This window comes from Ipomoea nil, unplaced genomic scaffold, assembly GCF_001879475.1.
Source record: "Ipomoea nil cultivar Tokyo-kokei standard unplaced genomic scaffold, Asagao_1.1 scaffold1612, whole genome shotgun sequence".
Lineage (NCBI taxonomy): Eukaryota > Viridiplantae > Streptophyta > Magnoliopsida > Solanales > Convolvulaceae > Ipomoea > Ipomoea nil.
In genome coordinates, this window is record NW_017618040.1 from 289,762 (window position 1) to 317,558 (window position 27,797).

At 35.9% G+C, this 27,797-nt stretch overlaps 1 long non-coding RNA gene across 1 annotated transcript; it reads right to left on the reverse strand.

The window, feature by feature from the left end:
- Nucleotides 1–13,833: 13,833 nt before the first annotated feature.
- LOC109191035 lies at nucleotides 13,834–16,560 on the reverse strand. Its single transcript, XR_002055850.1, has 2 exons — nucleotides 16,305–16,560; nucleotides 13,834–14,520 (listed from the first exon to the last, which is right to left on the reverse strand). It is a non-coding gene; the product is annotated as an uncharacterized LOC109191035 (long non-coding RNA).
- Between the last annotated feature and the right edge of the window lie 11,237 nt (nucleotides 16,561–27,797).

Sequence of the window (27,797 nt, forward strand, 5' to 3'; positions counted from 1 at the left end):
CCTAAAGAATTGCAAATTTTGAATTTAGTGTGCGCAACTTCATGAGAGAGATAGTACAAGTCATATGCTATAAGTCTATAATGTTATTTTTGGACACTATTGTCTTCAAGAACAGAAATAGCAGTATTTATCCATTTAATTTGCTTAAAAGAACTAAACAGTCTGCTTTATGGTATGCTAACTAACAGTATGCTTCATCAAACATAGTTTGAGCCATGCTTTACGATATGTTAACTAACAGTCTGCTTTGATTAGCTTGCGTAAACGAAAGAATCGAAGGATTACTTCAATATTTTGAAAGGAATTCATCGAATTATAACAGTCTCTGCAAGTCCAATTTCAGAGTCTTCTAGAAGGAGAGGGGCTAGGAATTACCTGATGGAGGATGGGGAAGTCGGGGCGGGTGATGTGTCCGAGAGAACCGAGTCCGAGATTCTGTTTGTCCACCACCGTAGAAGGAGGAGAAGCGGCGACTCTGTCGACGGTGTAGAAGCGGAACCGTATAGGGCACTCTGTGGACTGAAGAAAGTAGGGTTAAGACGCAGTTTTGAGGGAAAGAATTGGGACGACGGTCGAATTGAATTGCAAAGTTAAAATTTCGCGCTAAGTTAAAATTTGCAAAGAGCGAAAAAATTAAAATTTGCAAAGAGCGAAAAAATTGAACCAATTATATTTATTTTGCAAAGAGGAAATAACATAACATATACTATATATTATATACTATATACTATATATACTATATGTTATGTATTAATATACTCCGTAATAAGGAAAATAACTAAATTTTATTTTAATTTTATAATAAGCTTTTATTTTTTCTAAATTAAATAAGTATATTCATGGTTTTATAGAGATGGGGTCCACCATAAACCGAGTATATAGGTACAGAACGGAGGTAAGAAAATATTAGCTTTATTACCCGGGTCGCTAAACTCAAAATAGTATCGGGTATATAGGTACAAAATGCGAGATTCATAGATTTCTATACTGTAGATTCATAATTTCTATACTGTAAATTCATAATTTCTATACAGTAGATTCATAATTTCTATACTGTAGATTCATAATTTATATACTGCAGATTCATAATTTCTGTATTGTTGATTCATAATTTCTAAACTGTATAGTTATCAAATTATATATGAACATATAGTTCTGTGATTTGTGAATACAGAGTTCAACAATTGGGAATATGAACATCGAAAATTATGAACATAGAGTTCTGTAATTGTGAATATAGAGTTCAATCATTATTAATATGAATTTCAAAAATTATGAATATATAGTTCGGTAATTATGAATACAGAGTTCAACAATTGGGAATATGAACATCGAAAATTATGAACATAGAGTTCTGTAATTGTGAATATAGAGTCCAATCATTATTAATATGAATTTCAAAAATTATGAATATATAGTTCAATAATTGTTAGTCATGCACTAGCTGGAAGGGTCGATTACCAACCCCGGCCCCTATCATACCACCCTTACCCCTCAACACCATACCGCACCATTTTGAACACCACACCGCAACGCGCAACCGCGTCGCACCCCCTTAGGACCAGAGGCGCGGTTGAAGTGCTCGGGGGCGCACCACCCTGCCCGCCCACGTCATGGACTTAGGTGGTCGACCGGTCATGATGGTGGTCAAAGCTGCTAGCCTGAAATTATAGGTAAAAGATAAGGTGTAACACTTTAGTAAACAAGAATTGGTTTGGCTTTGTGGGTTTAGCTTTGTTTGTTATATTAAAGGTCTTGGGTTTTATCTTTTCTGGTGGCATTCTTAACCTATTTTATACAATCATTGTCTTGGTTCTCAGAGACAATACAGAAGCAAACTGGTTATATACTAGATGTTGCGCTTTAAATACATAAGTATTGGTGTGGCTTGGTGGGTTTAGCCTAGTTTGATATGTTAGAGGTTTTGGGTTTTATCCTTCCCAATTGCATCTTTAACCTATTTTATAAAATTGTTGTCTTGGTTTTCACAAACAACACAGATGCAATACGGTTATATACTAGATGTTGCGCTTTTGTACATAATAGTTTGTGTTGCTTAGTTGTTTAAGCTTTACTTGCTATGTTTAAGGTCACGAGTTTGACTCTTGTTGGTAACATTTTTGTTTTTATTTTATACAATTGTTGTCTTTTATAAAATAATGATGCGCAAAGACAACAGTTTACGCTTAAAGACAACATACCAAAGACAACGGTTAAATAAAACCGTTGTCTTAAACAAATAAAGAACGCGCAACGACAACGGTTATACAAAACCGTTGTCGTTGTAGTGTTGTGTATTCAAGTGCTATTAAAGACAACACACAAATGACAACGGTTAAATCAAACCGTTGTCTTTTAAAAAATAAAAATGCGCAAAGACAACGGTTTTAAAAAATCGTTGTCTTTGTAGTGTTGTTTATTCAAGTACACTTAAAGACAACATATCAAAGACAACGGTTAAATAAAACCGTTGTCTTAAAAAAGAAAAGCGCACATAGACAACGGTTTTTGGAAACCGTTGTCGTTGAAGTGTTGTCTTTTATCAAGTTGCACAAAGACAACACACTTATAACAACGGTTAAGTAAAAACCGTTGTCTTTGACAAAAGTGTTGCATCAAAGACAACGGTTATGGACCAAACTGTTGTCGTTTATACAAAAGACAACACTTTTGTTAAAAACTGTTGTCTTTCTAGTGTTGTCTATGTGCATTTTTCTTGTAGTGCCGTGCTATAGGCCGGATCATGGTATGATTTTTATGGATCGTTGTGAGCCTTATTGTTGTCTTGGTTTGTTATTAAGCCTTGTTATTGCCTTGCCTTGTGATATTAGGTTGCATGCTAGAGTCTTTACGTTATTTTATAATGTCGAGTCTGCTGATATGCCCGGAGTCTTGAGGTTGGTTTTAAAGATAGAGTTCCGTGGGATTATATATGTATTCCTCAGTTTCAAAATGGTTTTATTATATCTACCTATATTGTACTCAACGCGTCGGAGTGGGTTACTAGCATTATTCGCTGATGGTTGTTACACCATATGTTTTTCAGGTACTGATCAGTAGCTTCGGAGTGCGCTAGTTGGACTCGTGGATGTAGTTTAGATAGCTCTAGTATTAGTTAGATGGCTTGCGTGCCTTGAATTGTATTTGAATATGGATTTGTGGATTATACTTGTTTAGTTAGTATAGCCTGTGCATCTAGGTTCTCAAACCTAGATGTGACATTGCACCCCGACTCTTATGCTTAGCTTCTGCTTGGTTTGGGTATTTATGACAGATTCGCCTTTATTTCATGAGTTTTAAATGTTTTAAAAATTAGGGGTGTTACATTAGTCTTTAGTTTTAACGGCATGTGAGCCACTATGTTAAACAGGTGTTACTTTTGGATTATGTTTAGTTGATTAGTAGCTTGTGCATCTAAGTTCTTAGTTTAGATGTGGCATAACATCCCCAAATATTATGTTTAGCTTCCGCATTATTTTGGTATTGATGATTAGACTTTATCGTATTTATTAAGCTTAAAACGTTTTAAAACATGCCTAAAATTGGGGGTGTTACAGTATATCCAAACAACCTCATCTTCGCTTACCACATGGCGGCCACCATCTGTTGATTTTGAAACTCCAGTTTCTCAACGTCAATCTAACCAGCCACCACTATTACCCCTTCCCCCTCCTACAAACTACAAACCAACTCTGCCAATTAAGAGACTTACTGCCACTGAACTGCAAGCTCGAAGGGCACAAGGCTTGTGTTACAATTGTGACGAACGATACAGGTCGGGACATCGTTGTCGAATACAATTTTTACTACTGTTGGCTGATGAGCCAACTGAGATCGTTGAGGCGGAGAAGGACACTGTTAATTACCCAGAAGCTGAACCAAGTTTGCCTGAGCCAGAATGTGAATATGAAATTTCACTACATGTGCCGGTGGGGTCCTCTGGCCCTCGCACTTTCCGGCTAAACGCCACTAGTAGCAAGCATGCGTTTATCGTCCCCGTGGATACAAGTAGCTCCCATAATTACCTTTATCCGAGGATTGCAAAGTTCCTTCAATTACCGGTAGATGCAACCACCCGTTTCTCTGTTGCGGTAGATGTGTCATTTGTCATACAGGGTGCGGAATTTGTTGCTAACTTCCACGTCCTAGAATTCTCTGGAGCTGACGCCATTTTGGGTGTTCAATGGTTGGAACTTGGAAGGACTATGAAAGATAATTACTGATCACAAAAATCTTACGATGGAGTTTGAATATGCCGGGAAATCTGTCAGGTTAACTGGGAATTCTTGTCCTACTGTTCATCCTGTCACTAGCCATCAGTTAATGCGAATGCATCAAACTAATGCCATAATGCCATTGCAGAATGTTTTCTATTGACGTCCCAACCTACCCAAACTCCACATCCCACCATACAAGCTCTCATATCCAAGTACTCTCATGTTTTTAGCATCCCAAAAGGACTATTGCCAAACACAACATTCAACCACAAAATTCCCCTTTTACCTCAGTCTGCACCAGTTAATGTCAAACCTTACCGTTATCCTTATTTCTAGAAAAAAAAATGAAATAGAACGGTTGGTCCAGGAGATGTTACGAGACCATGTCACTCAACTCTCTACTAGTCATTTTTCGTCACTTGTATTGTTAGTTCGGAAGAAAGATGGGGAGACGTGGCGATTTTGTGTGGACTATAGAGCCATTAAAGCTATCATGCACGGTCAAATGACTTACTCAAAAAAGGTGAATTTGTGTGGCCGGAGTACATCTACATCCAAATCATTTGCTCTATTGAAGAAACTCCTGTGCTTCCGAATTTTGATTTGCCTTTTACGGTTGAAACTGGTGCCTCGGGGAGTGGTGTTGGTGCCATTTTATCACAGTATATATCCATCCCATTGCATATTTTAGTAAAAAGCACCCACCTAGCTCGCTATCAAGCTGCCTCGGCGTATAGTCGGGAGCTGTCGACAATATTTGCTAGGGCGCCCATTCACCATTGAAACAGATCACAAAAGTTTAAACAAGTTATTGTCCCAGACTATCCAGACCCCAAAGCAGCAAAGATGGTTGACAAAACTACTTGGGTTCGATTTTCCATTGAACACAAAGCGGGTGTTGAGAATACGTGTCCAGATGCATTATCCCGTGGACGGTGTTGGAAATAGTCCATTCAAAGGACGTCATTTACGGACATAGTTATGTGGCAGCATGAATTGCGCTAGTGTGTGGATGGGGCTGGTTGAATGTCTCTTAGTCCTGTACTATAAAAGGGGCAGCCCTCCTTTGTCTAAAACACACCAAGAAGGAATATCTTCTTCTTCATTCCTTTTCATTACTAATATATATTACATAATATATATTATATTATATGAATATATAATATATAATTCTGTGCCTGCCTATTCAAGTCTGAGCAATAGTGAGGTTCGCTTACGTGATTGCTAGTGCAAGCTATCCGTAGTAAGTCTGTGTAGCCTGTCTAAAGCGTGCCAGAATTCTAATTGCACCGTTACCGGGCAAATAACGCTTTTAAGGTAGTGTTATTGTAACACGGCACAGATTCCTTTCAACCATACACCAATAGTGTCCGTGCTTCTTAAAAGGCTTCCAGATCGTGCGTTGACGTTGCTATTTTCCCCAACAGTTAAAAGCGTTATTGTGCAACAGTCAACCTTTAGTATTATGACACCTTCTGTCATACCGGATCTATCAAAAATCACCGCGCTTGATGGGAAAAATTACAGTAGGTGGGCTCAAAGAATGCTTATTCTCTTTGAACAATTAAAGTTGGTTTACGTGCTATATTCAGTTGCACCTGAACCTACTCCAACAGTGTTTTCTCCCTCTGGTGCTACAAAAGCTAACCATGAATCTGATTACACTCCGGGTGAAGAATCGAGAGAAAGCAGTCCTGAAATAGATTATATTCCGGGTCAAGAACCGGGTGTAACTCTGATGCAGTTTAGAAATGACAATGCGGCAGCTAGAGGATACCTTCTGTCTCAAATGAATGACGATTTGTTCGACATCTATGTCAAACAAGACTCGGCAAAAGTCATTTGGGAATCACTGTCAGAAAAGTACGGTTCCAATGAAACTGAAAATCAAAGTGTCAGAACTGTCTACAACAAAAGGAGCAGAAAAATCAAGAAGTTCAAAGGAAGGTGTTTTACATGCAAAAAGCAAGGACACCGAGTACACCAGTGCTACCATCACAATGGCAAAACTAGCAAAAGTCAATCTGACAGAGCAAGATGAGTATTGAACCTCTTTAAATAAGTAGTTATTTTTGAGTAACTATATTTGCTCTAGTTCTAAGAGTTCGCATGAAGTATGATTATCTTAGTACTGAATTCTAGCTGAGCTGTCTAGATTTTGATTACTTAGTAGTACTTATTTCTTTAGTATTTTGAATACTAATGACATTGATTGAAATAATTCGTGCATAGATATTGCTCAAACTTTTTACTAAAATTATTTGTATAAAAATAAGAGCATATATCATAGGCTTCAATTGTAATTTAGTGAGAACATGGAAAAGTCATCATTCTTGAACACTCTGTCTAGGAAGATGGTTTTTAAGTAAACTTCGATTTCACCACTCGACCTGGGAGTTTTTAAGAAGTAGGGTGTTGATCATGCAGTCTAGTTAGAGCGCCACTTGATCTTTACCTGAAATGAGGTTGACTTTCATATGCTGTTGAACATTCAAAGCCTTGCAATAGAAATTGTTGAAGTACTGCAATAGTAATAGTGATCTGCATCATGTGAATGCTTTATATGAGTTTTAATTTTCTCAAGGGAATGGAAAATTGTGCAAGTGGCAACTCTGAAGTCTCATTGTTGAGAGATATTTTCGAATAAATATGAGCTCGAACATATTCCTTGTGTATGAGATTAATTTCTTATAAGAATATGATGTGAAATTTGTGATTATGTTGTTCAACTTGATGTAGCATGTGGACAACATTATTTCTATGGCTTACTAACAATGAGCATTTGTATATATATTATTTAAACTCTTGGTTAAGTCATATTGAAATACCTATAATTCCTAGTTAAAGGGTAATTGTGGTCAATTGAGATAACCAAGTTTGTTGAAATATATTCAACTGTTGAGCTTGTATCAGGCAGAGTGCGAAGTTTCTATAATGCTCCACAAAGCAAATCGGCAAAACTCAGTCTACAAAGGAGTTAATGTTGGGCACCAAAGATCAGTCTGGGTAAGAGATCAAATACATTTGACAAAAATATTTGTAAGTGTTGCATTGTGGGGGTAATAAACTCCTTATATTTTCATCAAAAGTTTCTCTGTGGTATTGAAAATAATGATGAAAGAGAATGTTTCATGTTAAACATGAAAATCTCAAGGGATTATTTACGAGTAAACGAAGTACTCGTCAAAGTGCATGTAAGTTTGGTCAAGAGAATCAACTTACTTGAGGGCTAATTATGAGGATTAGTCGCTAACTCATTGGAAGGACTTAAAGTCCAAGTGGTAATGAATTCGTGGTGGATCCCACTTCTGTGGTCAAACGAAGCCATGAAAAGAGTTACAAAATAGTACACTAGTCGGTCATTCCGATAGTGTGTGTACTTGTGAGGTTGAGCTACAGCTCTTAATGAATTCATAACTCTTTGAGAAAGGGTGGTTTTGTTGAGACAAACCTAATGAATTCACCGCATAATGACATGAGTACAAAGTGCTCTTGCTGCCTTATACTCAATTGGGATGGTCTATGTTGAGATAGACCTAAAGAGATCCCTAACTTGAGTAGAAAAGGGCTAACCGCCTCTTATATATGAAAGATAATGGGGTCATCCCAAGAAGCCGAGTGGCTAAGAAACATGGTGATAACCGTGTAATTGTGGGGGTGTCCAACACCTTCACCGCATTGTGATTCACAAACTGTCATTTGCGTTGCCAATAACAGTGCCTATGATAGAAAGAAAAGACTTACAACTGATTTATGTCTTTAACTACTCTATAAGCCTTTAATGGTAGTCTATACTAAGATAGACTTGGTAGAGTTAAAAGTCTATATTGAGATAGACTTGATAAGACATAAAACCTGTAATGCGGTAAGACTTGTCAAAGTTAAAAGTCTATGTTGTGATAGACTTTGACAGGGTAGAAGTTTATATTTGAGACAGACGTAACATTCTTTAACACTAAGGGTGTTCATAAGAAGTCAAAGAGTTTGACTTCCGTAAAACCTGCTTTTTGAGTTGGTGTGTGCATTAGAGTTCAAAATTTATCCAACCGATGAGTTCAAGATTCATATCACTCTCGGAAAGAAAATTACTCAATGTCACTACATGTCAGTTCAAGTTCACAAACACTGATATTAAGATCAACTCATTTGTATTGCTCAGACATTGTTTTCTTCTAGCCTTCTACTTTGAATGTGTGGGAGATTGTTGGAAATAGTCCATTCAAAGGACATCATTTACGGACATAGTTATGTGGTAGCATGAATTGCGCTAGTGTGTGGATGGGGCTGGTTGAATGTCTCTTAGTCCTGTACTATAAAAGGGGCAGCCCTCCTTTGTCTAAAACACACCAAGAAGGAATATCTTCTTCTTCATTCCTTTTCATTACTAATATATATTACATAATATATATTATATTATATGAATATATAATATATAATTCCGTGCCTGCCTATTCAAGTCTGAGCAATAGTGAGGGTCGCCTACGTGATTGCTAGTGCAAGCTATCCGTAGTAGGTCTGTGTAGCCTGTCGAATAATTGCACCGTTACCGGGCAAATAACGCTTTTAAGGTAGTGTTATTGTAACACGGCACAGATTCCTTTCAACCATACACCAATAGTGTCCGTGCTTCTTAAAAGGCTTCCAAATCGTGCGTTGACGTTGCTATTTTCCCCAACAGACGGATCAAGCGAAGTCAAATTTGATAACTCTTACCACTATCACTGCCACATTCCTAACTCACATTTTACATGCATTATCCACAAACCAAATGGCACAAGATATTATCGTGTCTCTTCAAAATGGTACCTTGGCGGACGTGAATTTCTCTATGAAACATGGCATGTTATATTATGATGGTCGACTTTATGTTCCACCTGGCAGACTACATGATTATGGGTGCTCCTAATTACCCGGTTCACTTGTTTGTATTTATTACTATTTTTATTCCTTTACTGCTGTGGTAGGTAGCGAATAAAATGGCAACTCTGTAAGTAATTAGCACTTCTGTAGGAAATTGTCATTGCCCATCCTTGTATAAATTCATGAGCAGGCATCACCTTAATTGCTTGACTCTCTCTCTCTCCCTGCTATTTGACTATTTCTTTTTCTGGAGACACTCCATCCTTCAAAGTGGACAACACTCAATTAAAAAATTTTCCCAACAGACTTTCTTAAAAAATATTTTCCATCCAGTCAAACGTGTTTAAATATACCTAAAGTACTTATCTTAATAACAATTTGGTCCAATTCAAGCTATCAAAGATCTCATTAATCTGAAATAAATTTATATGATCATCAAATATATTCATAAAGAGACAATTCGTCAATTTGGTCCAATTCAAGCTATCAAAGATCTCATTAATCTGAAATAAATTTATATGACCATCAAATATATTCATAAAGAGACAATTCGTTGTGTAAACTAAAAGTTAAAGTATAATGTAAATCCTCTATTTTTTTTTACCACCCAAAACTGACGAGAAATTGAAAATTTTTAACAACTTTATTGTAGTACTTTCTCAACCTATTGAAACACATGCATAGAGTCAATATTGTCCTCACTGGGAATCAAACATATGACCTCCCATTTGAAAAAATCACTTCACGCCATTAGACCACAAAATCATTGACAATAGTTTTTAACAACTTTGTGCTATATGATTTGTTCAGTTTATTTTTTTTTATTATTAAAATTTTGAGTTAATTTCATTTTTTGTTCTAGATGTATAGGTAACAATCTACTTTAAGTTCTTTTTATTTGAAAATTCACTTTTTGTCCTAGTATTATTGTAACATGAGTACATGACTATTTTTGGCCCTTTATCAACAGAACATTTTAAATATCGTTAAATACAAAGGCATTTCGGTCTTCAATTATGAATTTTTTCATAAAATAAACATAAAAAATGTAACGGTTCAACCTACTTTGTATTAAAAAAAAAAAAAGATTGAAATGTTTTTGTATTTAACTACATTTTAATGATTTTGTTGAAGGAAAACTAAAAATTATCATGACACAATAATATTAGGACTAAATGATGATATTCTAATAAAAAAAAAAAACTAAAAGTGAGCTGTCACCTATAAATTTAAAATCAAAAATAAAATCAACTCTAAAATTTTGGTCAGTTTGACCCTTATACTTCCATAATTGATAAAATTATAGATAAATCAAACACTTCAGTTTTAATTTGGTCATATTACTTCTAGAATTGATGAAATTATTTTTTAAAAAAGAAAAAAGAAAACTAACACGATTAAAATTAACTGTTAACGTGTTTGTGATGTGATAGAATGATTTGAATATTTATTGACATGGCGGTGTCACAATTAGGAATCTAAATGTTGTTTTCTTAAACCTCAATAATTTAAGTGGGACATAAATGAAAAGGAATCTTTTAGAATTCAAATTAGAATTCGGGTTGATGAAACGCTGTTTTCCCAGATGCATCACCACACATTCACTCAAAAGGAAAACGCTACCGGCGTTTGGTTCAGGCTATATAACATAACTAAGGGAATGTGACATTTCAAAACTCACATTTTGGTATTTGGTTTATATTATCTTAGGGAATCTAACATTTCCAAAGAATGTCACATTCTCTCTACATAGAATTTTGAAGGGAATGTGATTCCCTTCAAAATCTTAAGTAATGTAAGATAACATTGGTTATGTTAGTTTTTCATATATATATATATATATATATATATATATATATATATATATATTTGTAATTATATATATTTTTTTATTTTTATTATGTTATGTTAGCATATAAAATAATTTTATTTCTCAAGTTCAAGATTTTAGTTAATATTTTAAAATTATGTAATTATATATGATACCGTTATCTTATTTATTTATTTTAATTTTTAAATTTATTAAAGTATATGAAAATATGTTAAGGATATTATAGTGTGTATAAAAGATAACCCTAAACCAAACATGATTATATTACATACCTCAATTCTAACATTCCCAGTAATCTAACATTCCCAGCAATCTAACATTTCCTAAGATAATCTGACATTCCGTGAACCAAACGGCCGTTACATGTACTCTTATATTACTTGTATTTTCACACACTAAACCTTGACGTAGACATTTGTATTGGACTTACATGAAAAAAATAACTTATTAGAATCCGTCACATCAGTAAGTAAAATTTAATGAGTAAGATTAGAGAGTACATGTAGTAGAACTCCACTCAAAATTATAAACCCACTTTTTGTAGTATTGGAAAAGAGTTTTTTGCACTTTTGGTCCCACGACTATAGTGACACTAGTAGAATTGATCCACGACTTTTGAACCTTGCAATTTTAGTCCACGACTATTAATTTTTTTGTAAAAATGGTCCTTCCGGCCACTTTTCCATCAAAATTTCACCGGAAAATTTTTTTTATCCATTTTTAACAGGGCTAAAATTGACATTTTACTTATCTCTAAATATAAAGGAAATACATAAAACGAAAAGGTAAAAGCGATTGCATTTGAGAATCTCCGCCGCTTCTCTCGCCGGAAATCTATACAACGAAATTTTTTCGATGTCTTCGGATGATCCTGCAGGCGTGCTGGCTCCGCCTCCAATGCTGCTGCTGGATAACCCAACTAGCCCGGGGAACGCCACGACCGCTCCACCGCTTACTGACAGTCTTACCTGCTCCAGGAACTCAGCCGCATGGGGTAGTAGTATGTAGCCCAGTAATATTGTATGTAGTCAAATGTCAATTTTTTTTCTTTTATTTTTTGAGATAAGTAAAATGTCAATTTTAGCCCTGTTAAAAATGGATAAAAAAAAATTCCGGTGGAATTTTGACGGAAAAGTGGCCGGAAGGACCATTTTTACAAAAAAATCAATAGTGGTGGACTAAAATTACAAAGTTCAAAAGTCGTGGATCAATTCTGCTAGTGCCATTATAGTCGTGGGACCAAAAGTGTAAAAAACTCTATTAGAAAATGACTGAATGACTATTTTAAAATGCTAGCATTTCACATTACCGTTTTGAAGAAAGAAATTTATTCCTCAAGATGTTCATCCCCTTATTTAATAATAATAATAATAATAATAATAATAATAATAATAATAATAATAATAATAATAATAGCCTTTGGCTGATTTTATAAAGAGTTAATTTCTAAAATGGTCCTCCGATTATAGTCTTTTCTCCAATTGGTTCTTTGACTTTTAATTTACACCCAAATTGATCTTTTGACTATTGAAATTTAGACCATATTGGTCTTACGTTAGTATTGGTGTCAAGATGGCGTTAAAATGGAGGACAGAACTATCAATTTATGTTGTTTATTGTTAACAAGCCCAAGCACTATGATCTTTTTTCCAAATTAACGAAACAATTAGAAGGTAAAAAATCCTAATCTTCCATAGCTGTAATCCAATCGAAGGTTGTGAACTTCCATAGCCAACGAAGGACCCAACCAGAGAGGGTGAGAGATGATCCTCTGCTCCGCATAGCCCCCCATTGCCGCAACATCACGCGCCTGAAAGTCCGCCGCTGTTGGGGAAAAAGGACTTGAACAAGATGATGGGCTTGCTCAATGCAACTGCATAAAACTCTAGAAGGAAAAGCACTTGTAAAACTTACTAGTAACATGTTTATAACTTCAGTTCTACTGGACACCAATCAATAGCCATTACATCATTTACAAGTTTATAATGGTAATTGGGATATTTTAGACTCAACTTATAAAGACATATAACGTATATTACATTCTAAAATGAAAAGACTCCAATACTCCATACGTAAAGCATTGTTAAACTAAAATGTGTAACTTCAATGAGCTGAAAATCTGGGCAATCCATTAAACTGGTAATAATTATTTGTATTAACCTCCAATTCATGATCTGTTTAATTCTTTAGAAATATGAACGTCAAGTAATTATTGAGATATAGCCTTCCAAAGTCAGTTGAGGAGCTTTGTACTGCATGTTTCAAAGTCATATTTAATTTCAAATAGAGTTTTTCGCACTTTTAGTCCCATGACTATAGTGGTACTTTCTGATTTTCTCCACTAGTTTCAAATCTTGCAATCTCGGTCTATGACTATTATTATTATTATTTTTTTTTTGCAAAAATGGTCCTTCCAGCCCATTTTCCGTCAATTACTCACCGGAGTAAGAACAATTTCTGGCAAAAGCGGGCCGAAAAATTGACGGAAAATGGGGAAGGACCATTTTTGCCAAAAAAAAAAAAAAAAAAACAAAAAAAACAAAAACAATAGTCATGGACTGAGATTGCAAGGTTTGAAACTCGTGAAGAAAATTTAAAAGTGTTTCTATAGTCGTAGGACCAAAAGTGTGAAAAACTCTTTCAAATAGATAATACAAGTAGATGCGATAATATTAGTTTCTTTTGTGCCATCAGTTTCTATGTTGCTTGGAAGGGGTTAAAACTATGGTAGAAGTGATATTTAGGCTCATGGTATTGTAGGATATATTAAATTGGTATACATTAATAGTTTGACCTTTGAACCAAATATTTTATTAGAGAAATTCGAAGAGTTACACGAATGCTTTCTATGTTTGCAAATGGAGTGAAGAAATTCGAAGAGAATTACACGAATGCTTTCTGTGTAAATTGGTTGAAGGAATTTAATGGAGTGAAACACCTGAATTATCTTTTTTACTCTTCATTTAACATCAACTTAACGCCAATATTAACGAAGGACTAATATGACCTAATTTTTAATAGTCTGAGGACCAGTTTGAGTGTAATTAAAAATCTTGACCGGACTGAAAGTGTCAACAAAATCTTGACCGGGAACCTGATTAAATTCTTTTGCTACCAGTCTTGCTTTGCATCTCTCTATTGAACCATCCGCTTTCCTCTTAGTTCGAAACAACCATTTACATCCAATTACATTTTGTTTAGGTTTAGATGGAACCAGGCACCATGTTTGATTTTGCAACAAAGCATTAAATTCCTCATCCATGGCCTTGCGTCATTCCAAGTGTTTAACAGCCTGTGTGTAACAAGTGGGATCAATGGTGCTCGAGACGGACTCCGTGTTTCCATATCATGTGTGCGGATGTTCGGTCGAGTGGAGCAGCCCATTGGGCGACCGCGCGAGCGGGCAGTAGCGACCGTGATAGCCTGTTGTGCTGTCTCGGTCGCAATAGGCGCTGTCGACAATGCTTGTGCTGTCTGTTCAAGCGCTGCCGGCAGTGTTGGGGCGGTCCGAATCGGTGCAGCTTGCTATGTCGGTTCGGACTGAATCAGATTGGGCACCATGGGGTGAAGAATAGATGCTACCCACGGTTTAGGATGAGAATCTGAAATTTTCTACACAGAAATTTTAGTAGCAAAAGAAAAAACTGCTTCATCAAATCTGACATGCATGCATACGAACACCTTATTAGTCTGTAAGTTCATACATCTATACCCCATAAAAACACACGGAGAGGATATGTAAGACATTTTGTGACAATTATAGGGACGTAAGTGAGGATAACAAACGCAACCAAAGACACGAAGAAAGGAATATGAAGGAGGAGATTTATGCAATAAAGAATGAGGACTAGAATTATTTAAAATAATAGAAGGCATTCTATTAATTAAATAAACCGCAGTCTCAAATGTAAAATCCCAAAACCTAGATGGAATAGAGGCACGAACCATGAGAGTGAGACCAGTTTTGACAATATGTCTATGTTTTCACTCTACACGACCATTTTGTTCGGGAGTATAGGCACATGATTGTCTATGATAAATTTCTAATTTTGTGAGAGAGGGATGCAACTTTTTGTACTCAGCACCTAAATCAGATTGAATAGATTTAATCTTACGATTGAAAAGTCTCTCAACAAGGACACGAAACTTTTCAAAAATAGCATAGACATCAAATTTTTGTTTCATGGAAAAATACCAAGTAAAACGAGAAAAATCATCGATAAAGACACTAGTACAAAAAACTGCATCCGAGTCACCTGTAAAATACTTTTCGAGTCACCTGCACAGGTGTCTCGGAAAGCTGACCATGAATTTTTTATTTTATTTTTATTAGGACTTTCCGAGGCACCTGCTAGGAAGCAAAGTCATGAAGAACTAAAAAAGCCAATGACAACAAAAATATGAGCATTGAAGAAGATAATGATGGATATAATTATATAAAGCAGGGTACCAACTCGATCCCTAGAATACAAAGTACCAGATTAATTACTAGATTAGCCAACATTGCATATTATGTTAATATGTTAACTAGAATTACATGTTAAGGAAAATGCTATGATTCATAGAATTGTATCCTCCAGTAGTACATACCTCTAACAAAATAAGAAAGTATACAACTTTACTAACTACAATACACAGCGCCATAAGATCATACAAATATATCTATAGTAAACTTATGGATTTCATCAGGGCCAATGAAAACTAAAGCCCCACCACAGCCATTCCCACGAAGAAAATAGTAAACGTACAGCAACAACCAGTACTTCTATAACATGACAAGAACAACCTAGGAAAGATAAATGATGAATAGAAACACTCAACTCAGCATCCTCTTTTTACTATGCAAAGCTGTAAACTTGTTAGACCTATTAGTAAGACTTGAAAAGGGCAAAAACATATACAACAGTAAAAGGCTGTGATATCCAATATGCCATTAGAACCATAAGATGGGATTATGTGAACACTCATTGAACTACACACTGAAAAAATAGGCTAGAATTGCACCACTATTTCAAAATTTGGTACTAAATTACCAATTTTACAACGATTGGCAATAAGCCTTGAGAGAATTATCCAGTATTTTTTTTTTCTTAAGTAATTAGACAAATAAAAACAGGAAGAAAATGAATTTTGTAAAATAACCAATTTTTAAACATATTTCATGTGTTGATTCATCCTTGCTCCAGATATGACAAGCATTTTACACCATATGCGTGCGTAAAGAAAGGACATAAGCATATGAAAACACTGAGGAGGACACTCATAGTAAAGAAAGCATTTTACACCATAAGCATATGAAAACACTCATAGTAATCCATAGAACATTGAGGCTTGGTGGCTTCGTCGTTTTATACCATATGCGTGCGTAAAGAAAGGAAAAGGCGAAAGAAGCTCACCTACGCCGGCAGTTCAGAGGTCAGAGGTGGAGGAGGTCAGATGCGGACGGTGGAGCCGCGATTGACGGAGGCGGTAGTTCAGAGGGCCACTCTGCCGGACGTTGCTGTGGACGGAGGAGGTCGGCCGACTGAGGAGGACCGACGGACGGACGACGGACGTCGGACGATTTGGCGTTCGTCGATTTGGCTCGAATTTGGGGATTTTCAGATTGGGGAATTATTCAAATTTGGGGGAAATTTGGGTATGACTATGTACTCGATCGCGCGACAAGAAAAAAAAAAAAAAAAAAAAATACCTCGGCACATTCTTTAAAAGTGCGGCGGATTCCAATTTTATTAAAATAATAATAAAATATCCGTGGCACCTTTCTCTAAAGGTGCCGCGTATTCCATTTTCTAAAAATATAATAAGCTTCCATTCAGGTTATGTCCCTGGTTTTATGTCCGTTTTTTCTGTTAATTTTTTTTGTATGTTATGCTATAATTGTTGTACTACATAATTATTTGGACAAAAATATCCCTGTCGTTATAACTTCTGTTATCTTTCACATTATTATTACCATGCACATGCATACACAATATCTTTTTCTTACATTCTTCAATTGGTAAGTTTGATTTTATTTAGATTTAATTAAATGTTACCATAGTTATATTTAGTAATATATCATTTCTATAATTCTTACTTCATTAATATTAATATGAATTCTACAATTTTATATATATATATATATATATATATATATATATATATATATATATATATATATATATATATATATATAAAATTTTAACATTAAATATTAATATTGGGCATATATTTTTGCGCATTGCGCATATGAAAAACTACTTATTAAAATAATAATAAATTATCCGCGGCACCTTCTATAAAAGGTGCCGCGGATATCCATATTACTATTTAAATAATTTAATATCAGCGGCAACCGTTTGCCGAGGGTGCTGCGGATTCCCTATTATTATTTTAATAATATCATTTCCGAGGTACCTTCATTGTGTAGGTGACTCGGAAAGTGGGCGTCCATTCCAAATTCTGTACTAGTGAGAGAACAAAGTACTTATAACCATCAGAGGATAAGAGAGGAGTTGGACCCCAAATATCACTATAGATTAAATCAAGAATGTTCGAACTAGAAGTGTCAACACGTGGCAATGGAAAACGAGCAGATTTATCCATTTGACGCGCATTACATAAGCTAGAATTACAACGAATAGCACTGCTAAACCCACTAACCTAACAAAAAGGAAGAACACGACTAAGGACACGAGGTTGTGGATGGCCCAAACGATCATGCCAGACAGACGGAGACTCACGAGCTGAACAAAAGCAGAAGGAGACGAACTTGGAACTGGTAGTGTGTCTAACCCACCAGAACTATTGCCCCGAAGAAGAATCTCCTTGGTGTTGATATCCTTCACAACAAAAAAAGGATGGGTGAAACTCAAAGAAGACCTTATTATCAGAAGCAAAATTTTGGACTGATAATAAAGAGGTAGCTAAAGTGGGAACATGAAGAATATTGGATAAATGAAACGACCTAGAAGGGGTATGAAAAGATGCATGACCAATATGACTAATAGGCAAACTTGTACCATCACCGACACGAAGGGTGTCATTACCATTGTACTCGTTTGAGATAGAGAGAGTCGCTATATCTGGAGTTGCATGATTTGTTGCACCCGTGCTTGGGAACCAAGTATGAGAGTCCTGTGAGGAATTTGGAGGGGGTCCCTAATGAACCATATTAGCTTGTGGATCTCTTTCATACCGTTTGTAACACGTATGCACCGTGTGCCCGAAGTTTCCACAAAGTTGGCACTTCGGTTGGTGATTGTCGTTCCTACCACCACGACCACAACCAGCATTCCTGCAACGGCCGCCACCACCTCCACGAGACTTCCCGGAGCCACGTCCGCCGCCACGCGACTGGCCACCTCTATTGCGCTGTTACTGCCCAGTTTTCTAGACGGAAAAAGCTACCAACGATGGTCCTCCACTGCCGGTGACGAACTCCTCGGCACCGAGGAGGTCCGAGAGTTCAGTAAGGATCACTAGTGTTCCTCGGACATTGATAGAAGATACAAGACCCCGAAATTCAGGCTGCAAACCCCGGAATACGTAAAGGTTTTGTTCTTCAAGAGGAAGGTGTCGGCCGGCGAGAGTTAGATCCTCAATGAGAACTTGTGCTCGGTCGATATAATTAGTGACAGAGGCATCACCCTATTGCAGCGTCTTAAGTTGCCCGAGAAGGTTCAACAAGTGAGATCGAGACGAAGAGGCAAGTGCGGAGGTAATAGTCGTCCACACTGCACGGCTGGTGTGATGTCCGATAGCCAAGGACATAACTTCATTAGATAACGATGACATGAGCATAGAGAGAAGCGCCTGATCCGATGATAGGCAGGATTCAGCAGAGGCGACGCTCCTTCTTCGCCGGACGAGATCGTGGTCGGCGGGCAGGGATTGGTTCCGTCGATGAAACCCATTAGACCATGTCCATTGAGAAAGGGAACAACTTGAGCCCTCCAAAATAAGAAGTTCCGATGAGTCAATTTGATACTGAATAAGTGATTAGCCGTGGAGAGGGTGGTTACAGTTGAAACAACTGATGAGAGAGGGGCATCAGAAACGGTCCGTTCAGAGGGATTGACAGATCCGTTGGCCATTGGATAGAAACCCTAGCTAACTTATACCAGATGAGAACTATAATGAATTGTATTGACAGTGATTGATTACAAAAGTACAAAACCTAGGTATATATACAAGAAGATTCTTAGGGAGACTAAGATTGGAAATCATAAGTAGACTCAAATACATAGATAGAGTCCTAATAAGAGGTACATAGAAATTTCTTTATCTTAAAAGTGTGCCTTACGATACGAGGTAAGCAGTTGAAATTTTCGTAAAATTAATTTTTAGAAAAATAATATTTGTTTTTTTTAATAAATTTATCTTTTATGCTCACTTCATTACATAATATTATTTTAAAAAATTATTAAATCAATAAGATATCATAAAAAGAGTTCAAACCAAATGCAACCACTATATTAATGACACACCTAGAGCTAAAAATTTAAAAAGTAATTTAGGACAATCTGAATAGGAGTAGTTTTTTTTTTTTTTTTGTGATTTTTGAGGTGCCAATTAGGAGAAAAATAAGGAAGAGAGAAGAAGGAAAAAGAAAAAAAGCAGGTTTGACGCAAAAAGAGAAAAAAAAACACACACACACACACACACAACGCACCAGCCAACGTGTGCACTGCACGCGTTCCTCTGGGGCGCTCGGCTACGCCCCTTTTCTCCACTTTCTCTCTTCCGTAAGATCCACAAAAAATCAATGTGTTGCCGGCAACCCTCAAATCCTCTCTCTCCTCCACATCAACTTTGTTCTCCTTAAAAACTGAGCACAAATCACTATTGTGGTTGCTCTTAGACTTTAATGGTATTCATAAGGAAAAAAAAGTAATTAATCATAATGTTTTTAAAAGAAAAAAGTCAACCAAATTTGAATAATTCAAATCACATCATTTTCATTTCTCACTCTTTGAAAATAATGTGTCCTTGACTCCTTGAGTAGACGGGGTCTCCTATATTGAGAGGAATCAATAATTATATGTCTTCATGACATTTGAAATGGATAAACTATTTGCATATTAATTTTTTTTTTTTAAAAAATTCGTCATTATTGTTTGTAATTTGTATAATCCAACAAAGGACACTATTAGGAAAACACTTCCCTTGAGTTAGCGATTAAAAACACAATTACGTGTTCTCTCTCTCTCTCTTTTTTTTTTTTTTTTTTTTTTTTTTTTTTTTTTTTTTTTTTTTTTTTTTGTGTGTGTGTTATGTATTATTATTTTTCTTGTAATATTATATTATTTAGTGAAAAGTGAGATTGTGTTTAAATTTATAACACTATTTTTGTAGCAACTAATTTGATTTTTTTTTTTCAATTACAATACATACATTTATATAAGATCTATAAAAATATATGACATATTATAAAATTTTTTGAAAAAAACTATAATCTAAAAGCATAATAAGTCTCAATCAAAATTATTCTTAATTTATGTCCATGTTTTTAGTGCTAATCATTTTGTACATGGTGCTTTTAGAGTAGTACTATATAATTTTTGGACAAAAATACATCTACCGTTATAACTTCCGTTATCTTTTCCATTATTATTACTATGCACATGCTTTATTTTGTGACAATTACATTTAATTATCTATATTCAATTGCAATACATAAATTTAATTATTTAAGATTATAAAAATATATGATATCATATAAAAATGTATGTAAGAAAATTATAGATAATAAGTATATATAAGTTGGTGAAAATTTGTAATGGTGTATTCAATTTTGAATTTTAACTTTTTAATATTTTTTTAAAATAAAAAAAGGTTTGTAAAATTAATAAAAGTTTATAAATGTTTGTGATATAAAATTTACAAAAGTCTGAAAATTTTCTGAAATTTATTTAAAATATATTAACTTATTACAATTTATCATTTTAAAAGCCTTTAGGGGTTGTCTGGTTCACGAAATGTCAGATTATTTTAGGGAATATTAGATTGCTGGGAATGTTGAATTTATGGGAATGTTAGAATCATGTGTTTGGTTAAAACTGAGATATGTAACATAAAGATGTTTGGTTGAAGGGTTGTTCTTTATTTTATAATGCTTAACATAAGTTTGTAAAAAGATAGAAGGGTAGAGTTGTAAAAAATAAAAATAAAAAAAATAAAAAATAAAAAAAACTTATCTGGAGGTTAAATCTTATTCCAAGAGAATGTTAGATAACTTCAACCAAACACATAAATGTCAATATAACTTGCTAACCCTTGTTATCTTAGATAACCCGAACCAAACGTCCAAGCCTGCAAAAGTAATTACTGCATACATGATACACCCCTATTCTTCTTTAAAAAAAAAAAAAAAAAAAAAAAAAAAAAATAATAATAATAATAATAATAATAATTATTATTATTATTATTATTATTATTATTATTAATTATTATTATTATTATTGTTGTTGTTGTTATTTTAAAAAATAAAAATAATAATTTAATAAAAAAATAAAATTTTAAAAAATAAAAAATAAAACATATGGGGAGCAGAACGTTCGGTTCTCCTTAGTTTTGCCACTTTTTCCACACCGGTCGGAAAAGTGGCATGGGAGCCTTGAGACTCCTATTGGCTCCTTTTAAAAATTAAGCTTGCCCATTTGTTGATGGGCAAACAGTGATCCAGCGAAATTGGCTCTTGTTATTTAAGGAGTCAAAATGGCTCTACAATATATATATTTTTTTTTAACATAGAGGTGTTTTGGGTAAATCATTCTAAAAACGCTAAGTGAAAATATTGTAAATGACAATGTTTGTATTTTCAGTGATTTGGAACAAATTGCTGCTTCAAACTGTTGAATAACCAAATACTTTCTTTAGCATTTTGATCTTTGGGTTACATCATATTTACCAATCGGCCAATATCTTTGGGTTATATTATTATTATTATTATTATTATTATTATTATTTATTTTTTTTTTTTTTGAAAACCGGGTTATATTATAATTAAAAGTTTTAAATTTTTACTACATCTAAATTTCTTAAATTAGGAATTTCTTTATCCATAATAATGTATTCAACAATAATGGTTGAACTAAATGAACACTGAGCAAAACACCTAAAGGACTGGTACCATTGATTCATTCATATATTGATCTTGTATATATGTGCATTCATTAAATATATTAGAACCCTTTGCAACAAAAATACTTGGTTACTATTCAAAAACAGTTTAGTAACAATTATAATGATTCTCATATATTACATTGTATTCATATACTATATGAGTTACATATTTAAATTTAAATAAGCAAATCCGACATTAAATTACTTATGTATGAACTTATCATATATAATCTTGCATTGATATACTTTTAAATATTTATTTAATTATAATAATTGGGCATTAACTCATTCGCGCAATGCGCGTGTAAAATTAGTAATAATAATAAGCGTATATATAAATACAAATAGAGTTGATTCTCATATATTACATTGTATTCATATACTATATGAGTTACATATTTAAATTTAAATAAGCAAATCCGACATTAAATTACTTATGTATGAACTTATCATATATAATCTTGCATTGATATACTTTTAAATATTTATTTAATTATAATAATTGGGCATTAACTCATTCGCGCAATGCGCGTGTAAAATTAGTAATAATAATAAGCGTATATATAAATACAAATAGAGTTAATTCTATTTTTGGTCCTGAATTTGTAGGATGTATGATGTAATTGTAGGAGCCGTTGGTATGAAAACAACTAATAATCAAATAAAATATGACTATTATTTTTCTGGAAAGGAGAGAAGAAAAGATGAAGAAAAGGCTAGTGTTTGGTGTTGGGGTTTTGCAAGAGTCAAGTGAGCACTCTTTCCTTAAAACCTTATTTGCCACCTCCCAAAGATGCTAGGAGCGTTGTGGCCTAGGCTTCCCAGGATAAAACTTGCTGGTGATTCAATGTTTGAGCACTCAAACAAGGAATCCGGCGAGCAAGACACGGTTATGAACACAGTAGGCTAAAGAGGGAGTAGAAGCAGAGAGGTTTTGAGGCTAAAAAATGAACTTTCGTGTTCTATTTTCTGTGTGTTCATCTCTACTACCTCTACCCTCTCTTATATAGGGTTGAAGGATTAAATAGCTTTTATTAGGGCACTTTAAAGCTCGCTCTCCAACAGCTATAACAGCAGGCCACTACCTGAGAATTGAATTCAGAATTCAAAATTGGAATTAATAGAAAATTAATTCCGTAACAGATGAATTCAATCTCCTCAACAGTCAGAACTTTCGGGTTCCAGACCGTTGGCGTACAAGGTTCGGTCTCAACTTTCGACCTCACCCAGTTTCGGCCCTTGCACCTCTCGTGGTCTCTGTTGCACGAGAGTTGTGCTCTCGGTGCACCACAACCTCTCGTGCTCCATTTGAGAATCAATATCTCATTCACCCATTATCCGTTTTGAGCGTACAATATATCAATCTCTTCGTCTCACTACGAAGTACCCGAATCCACTTTGACCTGACCCAAATCGAAAGTGGAACCCACTGATAATTGTACCACAAAATAGCCACTTAACATGCCATTTTAAGCTATTTTTTTCCAACAATCCCCACATGAATGAAAATTGATTTTCGGGGTATTTTGAAATCGGAAAAAACTGTGTTCAAACGGTCGATCCTTGCATAGGATAGGTAGGGAGTCACTATACCCTTTGAACCTTCCCTCGTGAAGACATGTTTACTCTACTGGCTGTACGGTAGAACGCGATGTCTTTGAACCGACTGCCGTTTGTGTAGACGATGACATATCTCACACAGGAATCTCCCAACCATGCTCTTGCTCTCATGAGTGTGCCCGTTTTGGTCGTGGGTCACCGTTCCTGGTTCTGCGAGAGTTTCTAAAGAATTGTTGCCCAACAATTCTCCTTTGAAGTGACCCTCACTTCTCTCTAACATAGGTGATTCTATCTCGAGTATCCCGCATAGTCAAGAATCATTAAAGCATTAACATGCTAGCCTCTTGCGGGAGTCACTGTTTTAACGAGGAGTGGTAGGGAGTCCGAGACCCCCACAGTGATGCGCTCCATTCCATAATTTAGTTGTCCCATTGAACCTAGGTGCCAGCTAGGTTGGGTATCCACTATAGAACTTTTTAGTCCAAGGGCATTAGACCCATTCCTCGTGTCAACTTCTCCACAACTTCTCTTCCTAACCCATTGGTCAGCGGATCCGCTATATTGTCTTTTGACTTTACGTAGTCAATCGAGACAACACCAGTTGTGAGTAGGGATGTCAACGGGGCGGGGGACATACACCCCATCCCCGTCCCCGACTTTCTTCCCATTCCCCGTCCCCATCCCCATCCCCACCGGGGAATGAAAAATTCCCCCCATCCCCATCCCCACGGGGATTATTCGGGGACGGGGAATCCCCACCCCCGTTAATAAGTTATAAAAAAAAAATTAAAATTTAACATTAAAAAACATTTAAATAAATAACGCATATATATTCATCCCCAACTCAAAGTTGTATTCAATATTTTACAATTAAACATTTTATTTAAATATGCATGACATACAATGACAAGAATACTTCTAAAATTATATATATTGTATACAAAGTACTACATTTGTGTGTGTTGTGTGGCAATATATATATATATATATATATATATATATATATATATATATATATATATATATATATATATATATATATATATATATATATATATATATATATATATATATATATATATCGGGGATGGGGCGGGGCGGGGAGAGCACTCCCCATCCCCGCCCCCATTCCCCGGCGGGGAATTAAAAATTGTCCCCATCCCCATCCCCGATCCCCTATTTCTGTCCCCATCCCCGTCCCCGTAGGGGCGGGGAATCGGGTTCCCCGTCGGGTGCGGGTTCAATTGACATCCCTAGTTGTGAGCAGTTGTCTAATGGTATTATGTCTACGACGCACATGTCTAGACTTACCATTATACATATGACTCTGTACTCTCCCAATGGTGGCTTGACTATCGCAATGCACACATATTGGAGGTACCGGTCTTTCCCAAATAGGAATATCCTCTATAAAATGGCGTAGCCATTCAGCCTCTTCACAACCTTTGTCCAAGGCTATCAGCTCAGATTCCATCGTAGATCTAGCTATCACAGTTTTCTTAGAGGATTTCCATGCAACGCCTGCACCGGCTAGTGTAAACACGTAGCCACTCGTGGACTTAGAGTCCTTAATATCAGATATCCAATTCGCGTCGCTATACCCTTCAAGTACAGCAGGATATCTTCCGTAGTGCAGTCCAAGATCACGAGTATACCTCAAGTATCTCATAACCTTTACTATTGCCTTCCAGTGCATAACACCGGGGTTACTCGTATATCTACTGAGTTTACTAACCGCATAGGCAATATCCGACCTAGTATAGCTCATAAGATACATCAAACTACCAATAACCTGAGCATATTCCACTTGTGAAATACCTTATCCGTTGTTATTGGTTAGATGAATGTTTGTATCAAATGGTGTCCTAGCCACTTGACTATCATCCCTGTTAAATTTTTCAAGGATTTTGTCAATATAATGTGATTGGCTCAACACGAGACCATCACGTCTTCTAATGATTCTAATCCCGAGGATTAAATCAGCCAAACCCATATCCTTCATGTCAAATCTCGCATTTAACATGTTTTTGGTAGACTTGATCATCCGATCATTACTACCAACGATGAGAATATCATCGACATATAAACAAAGAATGACGTAGCCGTCTATCGTTTCCTTAACGTAGACACATTTGTCACTTTCGTTTATTTTAAACCCGTTAGTTAACATTGCATGGTCAAACTTCTTGTGCCACTGCTTAGGCGATTGTTTTAAACCAAAGAGCGATTTAACCAACTTACACACTTTCCTTTCTTGGCCCGGAACCACGAACCCTTTGGGTTGTTCCATATAGATTTCCTCATCTAATTCGCCATTTAGGAAAGCGGTTTTCACATCCATTTGATGAACTTTCAAGTTCCGCAACGCGGCTATGGCAAGTATCATCCTAATGGAGTTTATTCTCGTCACGGGAGAATACGTGTCGAAGTAATCGAGGCCTTCGCGTTGCCTGTAACCCTTGATTACAAGCCTAGCCTTATACTTCTTGATGGAACCATCCGGTTTCATCTTCCCTTTAAAGACCCACTTGGATCCTAAGGGTTTACTACCCGGAGGAAGATCAACGAGTTCCCAAGTGTGATTCTGTAGGATAGAATCCACTTCACTTTTTATAGCCTCTTTCCACATTGGTCCTTCCGTAGAAGTCACAGCTTCTACATACGTTCGAGGCTCGTTCTCTATCAAACAAGATAGAAAATCAGGTTTATTTTCTAATAAACAAGTTAGAGTACCCGAATTGTACTCTAACAAGTAAGTTAGAAAATCAGGACCGAATGATTTTCCAACTCTCGCCCGCTTACTGCGTCCCGGCTCGAGCTCGGGTTCTCTCTCAGATTCCCCACTATCATTATCCATAGTTTCGTCAAACGTTCGTTTTGACGTACTTGGTCCCTCGTTGGACCTACAAGGAAATATATTTTTGAAGAAATATGCATTCCTTGATTCTATTATCGTGTTCTCATGTACGTCCGGATTATGGGACTCGTGTACTAAGAACCGATAAGCACTACTATTATGTGCATAGCCAATAAAGATACAGTCCACCGTCTTAGGACCTATCTTTATTTTCTTAGGTGTTGGCACCAAAACTTTGGCAAGACACCCCCACACTTTGAGGTACTGGTAGGAAGGTTTCCTACCGTTCCACAGCTCATAAGGAGTCTTATCGAGCTTCTTGCGGGGTACCTATTTCAAAAGGTAATTACTTGTCAAAATCGCCTCACCCCACACATCTTGAGGTAGGCCCGAACTTATAAGCATCGCATTCATCATATCTTTCAATGTACGATTCTTTCGTTCGGCAACACCGTTCGTTTGAGGTGAGTAAGGTGCCGTACGTTCGTGTATTATGCCTACACTTGCACAGAAGTCACCAATCGGTGCTTCGTACTCACCACCTCTATCGCTTCTAACCTTTTTAATTTTCCGATTAAGTTGGTTTTCCACTTCATTCTTATAAAGAACAAATTTATCAACGGCTTCATCTTTGCTCTTAAGCAAATACACATAGCAGTATCGTGTGCTATCATCGATAAATGTAATAAAAATACTTATTACCACCTCTCGTTTGTATCGATCTGAAATCGCACAAATCACTATGGATTAATTCTAGTGGTTCAGTTTCCCTTTCAACCGATTTGAAAGGTACTTTCGTTAGTTTTGCCTCAACACAAATTTTACACTTGTTATTTGTGTCAATTTTAAAGTTAGGAATATGGTCCATGCTAATTAATCTATGCATAGAATTAAAATTAACATGACCTAGTCTACCATGCCATAAGTTGGAAGACTCAAGCAAGTAAACAGAGTTAACTTTGCTTTTATTGATAACAGGGATTACACTGAGCTTAAAAAGCCCGTCAGTTACATATCCTTTACAAACAAACATCCCTAACTTGAACAAAACTACTTTGTCTGACTCGAACACCATGCGAAAGCCATGCTTGTTCAACAGAGAGCCAGACACAAGATTCTTCCTCAGCTCAGGAACATACAGCACGTTGTTTAACGTTAGTTCCTTCCCGGAAGTCATCTTCAGAACCACCTTGCCCTTGCCCTCCACAACAGACTGAGCAGAGTTTCCCATCCACACCTTTTCACCCTCAACGGTCTCAAAGGTGTTGAACATCTCTCGGTTACAACACAAGTGCCCGGTTGCACCAGTATCAATGAACCACTCACGAGGGTTTGAGCCCACGAGGTTCACCTCGGTCACCAT